The sequence below is a fragment of the Dermacentor andersoni genome, chromosome 10, assembly GCF_023375885.2.
Source record: "Dermacentor andersoni chromosome 10, qqDerAnde1_hic_scaffold, whole genome shotgun sequence".
NCBI lineage: Eukaryota > Metazoa > Arthropoda > Arachnida > Ixodida > Ixodidae > Dermacentor > Dermacentor andersoni.
In genome coordinates this window covers 28,460,053-28,471,085 of record NC_092823.1, presented here as the reverse complement: position 1 = coordinate 28,471,085, position 11,033 = coordinate 28,460,053, and the positions used below count along the sequence as shown (strand labels likewise).

General features: G+C 44.6%; 1 long non-coding RNA gene across 1 annotated transcript; it reads right to left on the bottom strand.

The window, feature by feature from the left end:
• Positions 1-10,757, bottom strand: LOC129381896 (uncharacterized). The gene is made up of 4 exons (XR_011890595.1): positions 10,445-10,757; positions 6,491-6,594; positions 4,939-5,036; positions 1-187 (listed from the first exon to the last, which is right to left on the bottom strand). It is a non-coding gene; the product is annotated as an uncharacterized lncRNA (long non-coding RNA).
• Positions 10,758-11,033: the final 276 nt, after the last annotated feature.

Below are 11,033 nucleotides of genomic sequence, written 5' to 3'. Positions count from 1 at the left end.
TCCTAGCCGCCATGTGGGGTTTGCCGTTGGCAGCAGTGGAAAGAAAGGTGATCGCTGATTTCTTGGACAAGAGTACACTTATCTCCATTGGAGAAATTCAAAGAAATGTTGCAGTTGTCGATGAGGTTTTGGCGTTTCGTTCGCTTAGTGTGATGATGTGAGTTCTTCTCGAATTGGTGACAGAAGTCTGAAAAAAGGAATTCGTAGAATCAATCAATCAATCAATCAATCAATCAATCAATCAATCAATCAATCAATCAATCAATCAATCAATCAATCAATCATTCAATTATGTATTTATTTATTTAATGAATCAATTAGTCTTAACGTGACCAAGAAAAACCTGGTGCTCCTAGTACTCGCGAGCGTGATAAATTGTTAACATGAATGCACAAATATATATATATATATATATATATATATATATATATATATTGACGCGTGTACTTGTTTATCTGTCTCGCCTGACCACTTTTCGCCGTCTAACCAATGTTATTGCACAGCGCAGGCCGCGCCCACATATATCGGAAGTTTCTCGAATGTTATCGATAGTTCTATCCGCTGTCTGTGGCCACCGAACTTTTGCGTAATCTCATTGTATGCACAAAGCGAATTAAGTAGTGCTTTCTGTAAGACACGCGTGCACCAGCCATTACTGTAGAATATTCGATCACTCATGTGTAAAAGCCGACGCGCTTGACCTGCTGGTCAGATCGAACAGCGAACAGACAATGAAGCTGAGGAAAGCACCAGAGAAATTAATTGTGGTTCAAATCGGAAAGTAGAAAATACTGAAGAAAAGAGAAATCAAAGTGGACGAAAAGATAACTTATCGCCGGTGGGAGCTGAACCCACACCCTGCGCATTAGGCGGGCTTTACACTAAAAGTGCTATGGCGACGGCTATCAGTTCGTGCACTAAGTTAGGTAGTTATGTTTGCTAGATCTAGCCTTAGGGTTGTTAGCCAGTACCGCTCAGAGCTATGGTGGGCAGATGTGGAACATCTTTTTGCACGCTGGTGTCATGCACCACGCGATCGTAAGAGAGCAGACACGTGGCTAAGAAACACTCGCATGCTACTTAATGAAATGAAGGCTGCGAGAATCGACACCCTCGCGTTGAATAAAGGAGAGATGGGGAATCGAGACCCTCGGTGCCCCTTCATATATATATATATATATATATGTATTTGTCAAGGCGCAGTGAGGAAGAAGTTGCGGCTGCGCTCATAATAAAAACGGCAACCCTCGTTTAGACGTTGTGACTATATATATATATATATATATATATATATATATATATATATATATATATATATAGATATATAGATATATATATATATATATGAATTCTGATATATAAAGACATAATGAAATAAATATCTACCCAAGCGCACAAGAAAACATCCACGCACATTTACAGACACGTGGGTAGAGGTATTAGGAGTCAGTTCACAAGCTGCTTTCCCTAGCTTCTATGTTTTCATCGCGATAGCGTTAAGGAGCTCGTGTCACAGAAAATCCGGTGTCGTCGGCGGCGTTGGCCGTGAGCGAAAATGGCGGAAGGCAATTCATAAATAAAAACAACTTGCAATATGGTCTGGGTGGGAATCAAACAGGGTCTCCGAAGTGTGAGACGGGGACGCTACCAGTTAGCCATGAGCTCGACACTTCGAAGCGGGACAAAAGCACCTCTAGTGAACGCGGTGTTGCCTTAGAAACGCGCCGTAGAAACTTATACTGCGGTGTATATCGGTAATTATGAGCATGAAAATTATAGAAGTCGCAGGTAAACGCGTAGCGAAGTACATTTCTTCTGCGCTTGGCGCGCACGCAGAGCCATGTTGCGGCAAACACAGTACACCCCCTCCTCGCAATGTACGGCGCTGCCTCGACACGTGGCGCGCCACTCGCCCGCGTGATAAAGCCCCTTTAACTTCGGAAAGCACGGAGGAAGGAAAACCGGGAGAGGTCCTGACGTCACTCTTTGTGAAGCGAAAGTGAAGCCGGAAGTTCGCGTTGCTCGTGGCGTTGCTCCGCCTATCGGGCCAGCTCTCCTCTCTTGTTTACATTTCTCGCGAAACCACGCCGCGCTGCGCGCAACCGCGCTGCTCGGACCCGCGCGCTCCGCAGCAATACTAAACAATCGTTAGCACGTTAGCATGATGAATTTCATCATGCATGAATTTAGCATGAATTTCGTTCTCATGATGAGGGTTCCCCGTAATTAATTCACCTAGGTAAACGTACTCCTTCCCAAACTCTAGAGGCTGAGTGAAGACGCTGAACTCTTGTTCCTTTGCCCAGCTATTCATCATTATCTTTGTCTTCTGCCTAATAATCTTCAACCCCACTTGTACAGTCTCTCTGTGAAGGTCCTCAATCATTTGTTTTAACTCCTCTGCATTGTTGCTGAATAAAACAATGTAATCCGGAAACCGAAGGTTGCTGAGATATTCGCCGTCGATCCTTACTCCTAAGCCTTGCGAGTTTAATAGCTTGAATACTTCTTCCAAGCACGCAGTGAATAGCATTGGAGAGATTATGTAGCCATGTCTGACCACCTTTTTTATAGGTATCTTCCTACTTGTGTAGAATAAACGCAGCTGTAGAACCACTGTACATATTTTCCAAGGTATATACGTAAGGGTTCTGTACTGCTTGATTACGTAATGCCTCTACGAATACCGGTATCTCTACAGAATGAATTGCCTTTTCGTAATCTATGAAAGCCATATAGAGAGGCTCAATGTACAGTGCGGATTTCTCGACAACCTTATTAATGACATGGATGTGGTCCATTGTAGAGTATCCCTTCATGAAGCCAGCCTGTTCCCTTGGCTGGCTGAAGTCAATTGTTACGCTTGTTCTAGTGGAGATTATCTTGGTCAATATTTTATATAATACTTCAAGCAAGCTAACGGGCCTATAATTTTTCCATTCTTTAACATCTCCCTTTCTGTGGATTAGTGTAATGTTGGCATTATTCCAGTTCTCTGGGATCTTTCAAGTTGATAGACAGTTGGTATAACGGGCCGCTAGTTTTTCAGGCATTACGTCTCCTCCATCTTTGATTAAATTGACTGGTAGTACAACTTCTGCTGCTTTTCCTGATTTTTGTCTTGCAAGGCCCTTCTAAATTCATCGCTAGTTACAGAAGGAGCCTCTATAACCTCGTCATTAGTACTTCTAATGGAGGAATCGTGGATGCTTTGGGTCAGTACAGTACAGTACAGATCAGTGTAGAATTCTTCCGTTGCTTTTATTATATTGTCGAGATTGCTGATGATATTACCCTGTTTGTCTTTCAGTGCATACATCTTGGTTTATTCTATGCGAAGTTTATGTCACACTGATTTCAGGCTGCGTCCATTTTTTACGGCTTCTTCAGTCTTTCTCATGTTATAGTTTCGAATACCACTTATTTTCACCTTGTTGATCAGTTTTTCACAGTTCCGGGAATTCTATCTTATCTCTTGAGTTGGACACTTTCATTCTTTGTCGTTTCTTTATTAGGTCCTTTGTTACTTCGGCGAGCTTGCCTACTGGTTGCCTTGGTGCCTTGCCTCCCACTTCAACTGCTGCCTCTGAAGCCAGCCTAGTTACGGTTTCATTCATTATCTGTATGTCATCATCTCTCTGTTCTAAGGCTGCATATTTGTTTGCAAGTACCAGCCTCAATTTGCCTGTTTTTACCCTTAGCGCCTCTAGGTTGACCTGTTTCTTCTTGAATAATTTTGCCCTTCCTCTCTTCAAATTGAGCTGAATACTAGCCCTTACAAACCTATGATCACTGCACTTTACCCTACCTATCACTTTTACACCCGGCATTGTGCTCAGATCAGCACAAAGTATGAAGCCAATTTCATTCCTTGTTTCACAATTAGGGCTTTTCCAGGTCCACTTCCTGTTGCTACACTTCCTGAAGAAGGTGTTCATTATTTGAAGCTTATTCCTTTCTGCGAATTCTACAAGCATCTCTCCTCGAGCGTTTCTAGAATCGACACCGTAGTTGCCAATTGCTTGTTCACCAGCCTGCTTTTTCAACACTTTTGCATTAAAGTCACCCATTACTACAGTGTACTGAGTTTGTACTTTTCTCATCGTTAATTGAAGAACTTCATAAAAGTGATCTACTTCCTCATCGTCGTGACTGGATGTTGGAGCGTGGGCTTGTACTACCTTTAAACTATACCTCTTATTAAGTTTTATTACTACTACAACTACCCTCTCATTAAAGCTGTAGAATTCGTCAATGTTGCCCGCTATGTCCTTATGGTTTTGGAATCCTACCACGTATTGCTTCTTATCTAGGAGGCCTCTATAGCAGAGGACATGTCCGTTATTCAACAATGTATAAGGCTCACAAGTTCCAATCTTACTAAGGCCGATGATATCCCAAACAATGTCTGATATTTCCTCAACGAGTCCTGCTAAGCTAGCCTCACTCGAGAGGGTTGGGTTTTTAAACGTTGCAAGGATCAGTTTCCATTGGCGGCCTGTCCGGGCCCAGAGGTTCTTAGCACCCTCTGCTGCGTTACAAGTCTGACCGCTGCCTTGGTCAGGTGGTCCGCAGCTGCTGGAGACTGAGGGCCATTGGGTAATTGAGTGAGTCATTTGGGAGGTGGCGGCCGAATACGGCACCAGGGAGGCCAATTCCTGTTCTGCCGAGGGAATGTCTTGTTGAAGCTTACTCCACCTTCCTAATTTGGTTATGCCAGGCTAGGTCAATAGCGATTATACTTCCTAAACTTCGCAGAGAACTAACAATATTTTGCCTCGTATGGTGTTTAACCTTCTTCTATAAAATGATTCTGATAGAGACTGCACACTTCTCTGTGGGCTTGCTTTTATGTATGCCAAATGTGTTCTTCACAGGACACGCTTGGATTACTGGTTAATCTTTCGACGGCGCAAGCAATGTAATGATCATGCTTACTTTTTCTGCAGGAGGCATCAGCCTAAGAAGTCGCCACAGTGGAAATAAGAGATTGGACGTCAATTTTCTTGTTTCCACATCGGAAAAATTGGTGCCACCTGCAATAGCGAGGAATGGACAGTTTTCAGAGAAAGAGATTTATCTCCTCTTCCTGCTTTCTGTGGTGCCTTGAAATACGACAGCTAAGAAATAACGTAGAAGGAAGTCTAAATTCTACTATATCATTTTAGAGTGTAGTTTCAAAAGTGTTTGGAGATACGAAATTGACGAGTCGTAGTCAAGTCCAGAAGTTTAGAACATTGACCCTTCGGTAAACTGTAAAGCTTTACTGCAGCACACCAACTGTACTCCATGGGCCGCATCTTCAAAAACTTATGTTTCGGAAGATCGTCGGGGTTTGAACAAGTTTTAAACATAAATGTCGAGAGGTTACTTTCTTCAACTAATATGCGCATTTAGGCCATTTAGTAGTCATTGCTGCGTTATAGAAGTGTTTTGGTCCTGACCAAAAGTCATGCTCTACTGAAGACTAGACAACAAGGACCAAATAGTGCGCGGCTGTTGCCAGATAGTAAACAAGCGTCCGCTTTGAGCTGACTGTTCCGCGGTTTGTTCTTGTGACAACCTGGTGGAGGCGTTGGTTATGCCAACGTCCTATGCCCGTCAGACCTGAGCCAGAAGCTAACGGCGCCATTACCTCAGGAATGGTACAAATCCGCCGAAGCAGCCGCCGCCTCCTAAGAATTTCACCTCATTACGGTTTCTAGCACAGTCTTAGCACTGTCAAGCTGCGCAAGAGAAATGTCTACAACAACGCCAAGTCAACCCGAGCAGATTCCCATTGCTTCACTACAGTGGGTTCGCAACGTCTTGAACGCCTAAACCGCCCCACTGTGGCGCTTTCAAAGATGTAGAAAATTCGCTAGCCCACTCTGACCGGGTCACTTCTTATAATGACTCGGATGACCGCCGTAAGGTCAGGAATATTTATTTCTCCTTTGAAGGCTCGGCATGAGGGTGATACAAAAACCACAAACTACTTCGTACACATCGTCTAGACCTAAATAGAGCCTGACTATAACATACCGTCATGTCCGTTGCCGTCGTGTAGAGTGAGTATTCGCCTCGTCGTGCTACCAATTGCAGTAGGCTTTAGTGAATGCTCCTGCAATTTGAGCTAGTGGCAAAAGGAAAGGTACTGGAGAAGGTATGTTGAAAGCAAAAATAAACAACGTGCGCCTAAGCATAGCGCAAAAGAAAACCGATTCTAGACACAGGTGTCGTGTAACTAGGATGCGTTTTCTATGGCGATACGTTACAGTATATCGATATGTTACGATATGTTACGACATGATATCAAAGTTGCAGCAAACCTGTGATTAATATACATGATCGCCACGACCAGAACAAAGCTACTAACTTGGTTTCCTAAAATGAATACGAAGTAACGGATTTACTACCGTAACGTAAGCAACCACGGTGGCTGTCCTTTTCACACTTGCACAGATTTATTATTTCGAGAAATAATGAATAACAAAAAATGTATATATACCCAAACAAATACTTATGGCAAGTCCTCCGACATATGTGACAACTGTGCTGAAGAGGCTACTCCAAAAAGATGAAAGATGGAGAAGGGGAAACTTGCTGATAGATCTGGGAAAAGAAATAAAAAGTGTGATGTGAAGAGTCCGTGATACATAAGGTTTCCTAAAACCGTGCGAAGAAATAAACCGTTTATCGGCTTCAACGCTGCTCACTTGTGGAGCTGCGCAGTGACAGAAAGTGTCGCACTGTATTGATGGAGACATCTTTAATCGTGTAAGAACTATCTTAACCGTTTTTTTTTAGTTGCTTGACCTAATGACCTAGAAAGCTTGTGAGTCAGAGAAAAACATGGAGGAAAAACACACATTTGCGACATTTGTACTTAAGACAACGGCAGCGACATATTGCGTGGAGGGTACTACGTGAAGTGCAGTACACATGGTGGTCTTCGTCCTTAGAGACCCACTGCACGCGCAGTTTTACTCGCAAAATTTCAGCTCACTCACGCACACACACAAAATCATACATACATACTTGCATACATGCATACATGCATACATACATACATAAAGGCACGCACGCAAACACACATACACACACCAGCACGATTTACCTAGTTTTGTTACAAGAGAAGCCCGGACAAGAAACAGAAGAATGCGTGCGCAACAGCCTCTTGACGCCATTACCAAGCCTTGAATTCGGAGTGATTATAGTTAACTCGGTTTGTATAATGCAAATTTACTTAACCATTCACAGTAGGGAACAGACTCCCAGGCACATATTAATCTATAAACGTAAAGACACACAAAGTCTTTTCTTGCTTCTCTTTTTCTTTATAGACATAAAAGCATTTCGATCACGCATACCTACAAGTTGATACAGACTATTTAATATTCTTATATCAGATATATCCAACCGTCCACCTTATATGTACCGCAAAAATGCAGAAGATACAGAGGTGTTTTTAGCCAATACTACATTATAACACATTGTCACATTCAATGAAATGAGGACATGGTGCTTTCTTTTCGCATTACATAAGCACTCCAATGTTTAGCTTCGGCATACAGCATTAATATCAAGGCGACAGCCTCAAGTGGCTCATCGGTTGGAAAATTCGCTGTCCGGCTTTGTCGAAAAACTGACTGTCCAGCGTTATGGCACGAAAATTGATGGTGCCGCCCACGACCATTGGTAGGACTGTTGGACCCCTACAACCTAATTCAGGCAAAGTATGCTAAGTGGGAGTCGAACCCTCGACCTTTCGTGGGACCAAAATTCAATGGCACCCAGACTGATGGCGCCCCCTTGATCGCCGAGCCCACGACCACTGGTAGGAGTCAAACCCACGATCTTTGGTGTTAATTAAGACGAACTAATTATGACGGTTAATTAGCATATAGTTAATAAAGGCACTCAAACCCACAACATTTGGTGGGAGTGAAACCCACGGCCATTGCTGTGAGTCGAACCCACGACTTTTGGTCTTAATAAGGGTATAAATAATTAAGGCATAGTTAATTACGATAAATTAAATGGAGGCACAAGAACCCATGACCTTTGGTGAAAACCGAACCCTCCATTGTTGGTGGGAGTCGAATCGACGACCTGTGGTGTTATTTAGGGCGACGTTAAGGCGCAGATAATTAAAGCAGAGTTAATTAAGGCACTCGAACCCATGGTATGTGGTGGCAGTCGAACCGCCGACCTTTAAGTTGTGCCGGATTTTCATCCTCATGAGCCATATAACGCTTTCGCATTAAAACAATAAAAGAGACAAGCAATCGATCACTTCTGGCTCTCTAAATATCTCATGCCAAATACCAAACTGCCGTGGATTTAGTGATTAGAAGAAGCTCGTTGAAAGATTCTTAAAAAACATGATGTTACCCTTGTAAGAAATATTTATCCTCACCCTTTGCAGTCAGAGCAAACACCGATACAGGCCGATCATTTGTCTTCTCGTCTTGATTGTCAAATCTGAATAATTCGCTTTCTTCGGCATGTTGTATTTTTTTAGGAAATACACGAGTTCGTGACGACATGTCAGTTATGTACGTTGTTCTCGCGCATGTAAGTGCCAGAGATGGCGCAAAAGCACCATAACTAGGTATTGAACTCATAACGATGTTGAATAGTGTTGTGCGACGATTTGGCAAGATATTGAAACAAAAGCGATATGTTTATAGAGTCTTGGTTAAGGAAATACGCATGAGGTATAGCAAACGAACAATCGTGCTCAAAAATACGCGGGCCCTGGCTCCAGCCGCAGGAGCGGCTGCGGGGCCACGACGCAGCGCTGCTATCTCAATCGGGGGCCTGCTTGGAGGGTGCACCGAGAGACAGGCTCACTCGCGTGCGACCAATTCACCCGCTTGATAAATTTCAAGTGCAGCATTCGGCTGTTTCGCAGCTGATGGTCAATGGACATGAGGGTGCTTCCATTTTGCTTCGTTTGCCGTGCTGCCGTAGTTCTTGGCACGGCGGCGGCGGACGTCTTCTGGTCACGGCTGGCAGGTTCGGACGATTTCTGCACTGCTAGCCTAGTAATTATTTCGCCTTAAGCGAGAATGGAACATTAGTCAGGACGGTCGTCGACACCAACAAAGTGGTGGCTCTTTGCTTGCTACTACTGTGCACCAAAGCATTGCCATAACTTCTCTCGTTGAGAGCCTGCATGCACGTGCGCCGTCCGTTAAAACGCCAGGCACGGTAGCGCGGCACGCACGGGCACTAGGCGCACGTAAACGTGAAGCGTGAAACCAAATCGAACACTGCCAGTCATACGTTCAGTGCGCTAAGCCAAACGGCCGAACGCAGCCTGCCGCAGCCAGTGCGTGCATGCAAGAGATGCGAGATGGCGCGGGGAGGAAGGCCAGCGCCCACTGACGAACCCTCTGTCCAACGCACCGTCAGCAGCGAAACAGCCGAACGCCGCCCTTGAAATTTATCGAGCACTGGACTTGAATGCGCGAGTATGAGGGCGAAGATTGGCGTCACTCGGTGCACCCTCCAAGCAGGCCCTTGATGGAGATAGCAGCGCCGCGTCGTGGCCCCGCAGCCGCTCCTGCGCCCGGAGCCGTGGGCTGCATATTTTTGACTGCGACTGTACGCTAATTATCAATGAGCTTTGTTGATAAGAGTGTTGTCGTGTGGCCCCAGCATATCACTACTGCTTGGGCAAGAGCCCGTAGGCCGCCTGCGTTCTAAGGAATCGCATTCCGCAAGGAGGGTAGAGCTGCCTGCGGGCTGTTATGAGCTCTATGTTATTTATGTTATATTATGCCTGAACACTAACGTCTTTGGAGACAGCAATTATCATCTTTTTTAAGGTGGCTCGTAACCATAAAAATGCGAATGATCCAGATAACAAGAGATTAACAATGTCAATATGCACGGCGCATGAAAGTCAAAAAAAAAAGAAATCTCAAGTAGTTCCCTTAGATTACGTGCTTTGCCGCATTCTGAGTTATTAAAGGCTGAGAATATTCATGCGGTGCTCTACGCGGGATCGAAAAAAAAGCAGTTTCAGCGTTGGGTGAGCTTGCGAAGCAAGCCGCTGTTTCATAATGAGTACACCTCTTTAAAGATAAACGAGCTGGTTACATTTATTAGTTATTTATTCATCTCTTATTACCTTAGCTCTCGTTAACAGTTCGGAATTGTCGGGTTTGATGCGATTGACGCTGCTTATGTCGTTCTGGTTCTCGCAGTTCAGAAAGCGAAGCATCACGCCTGCGCTTCTCATCCTAAGAAACCAATCAGTCACAACAAAAATATCCCAATAAAGTATTCATTGGAAATGCAACTCGGTGAAAGTTTTGTCTAAATTAGCGGGGGCCACTGTTTCCAATCTTTAGGAACTCATGCGTACGTGTGAACGCCGATGCGTACACACACACACACGGGCGCGCGCGCGCGTGCGCACGTACGCACGCACACTGTCGCTGTCACATACCGTACTGAATATGTTGGCAAAGTAATATTCAGACTTCCTGATGTTGTCGTCACATTGTCTCCGCAGAACTCCAAGCTTACTGGCATCCGCTCCTCCCGAACACCAGAATTTATCCGAAGAGACATGTGCACCAATTGGTAGACGACCATGATCAGAGTAGTTGCACCAGCACCCTACGGAAGAGGTGAAGGATGCCTTTAGGCAGTGAAGCGGCAACTCTGCGTGTCACCGTGGGGCTATAAACTAGCGTAGTGCTTGCGGCAGCTAGAGCGCGACTGCAGGATGATGCGCGTTAATCGGAGGCCGAGTTCATCGGTGAGATGGGGCCCTATAACGTAAAACTATTCCAATATCTTTTTATTCCAATCTCCTGACGTCAAATTTGTGTAACCGCCGACGCAAGCATCGGGCAGTCGCCCGCTGGGTTGTCTGAACAGAACAATCAAACGCGCTCCTCGTTCATAGGTGGTCACTTTTTCTTGCTTGAAAAACGAATAACATTGCCTAGACTGAGCGGCTTGTCTTATCAATTGACTGACAAGATGCGAGGATTACGCTCAAGGGGAGAGGGATTCGATAGGGCCGAGCC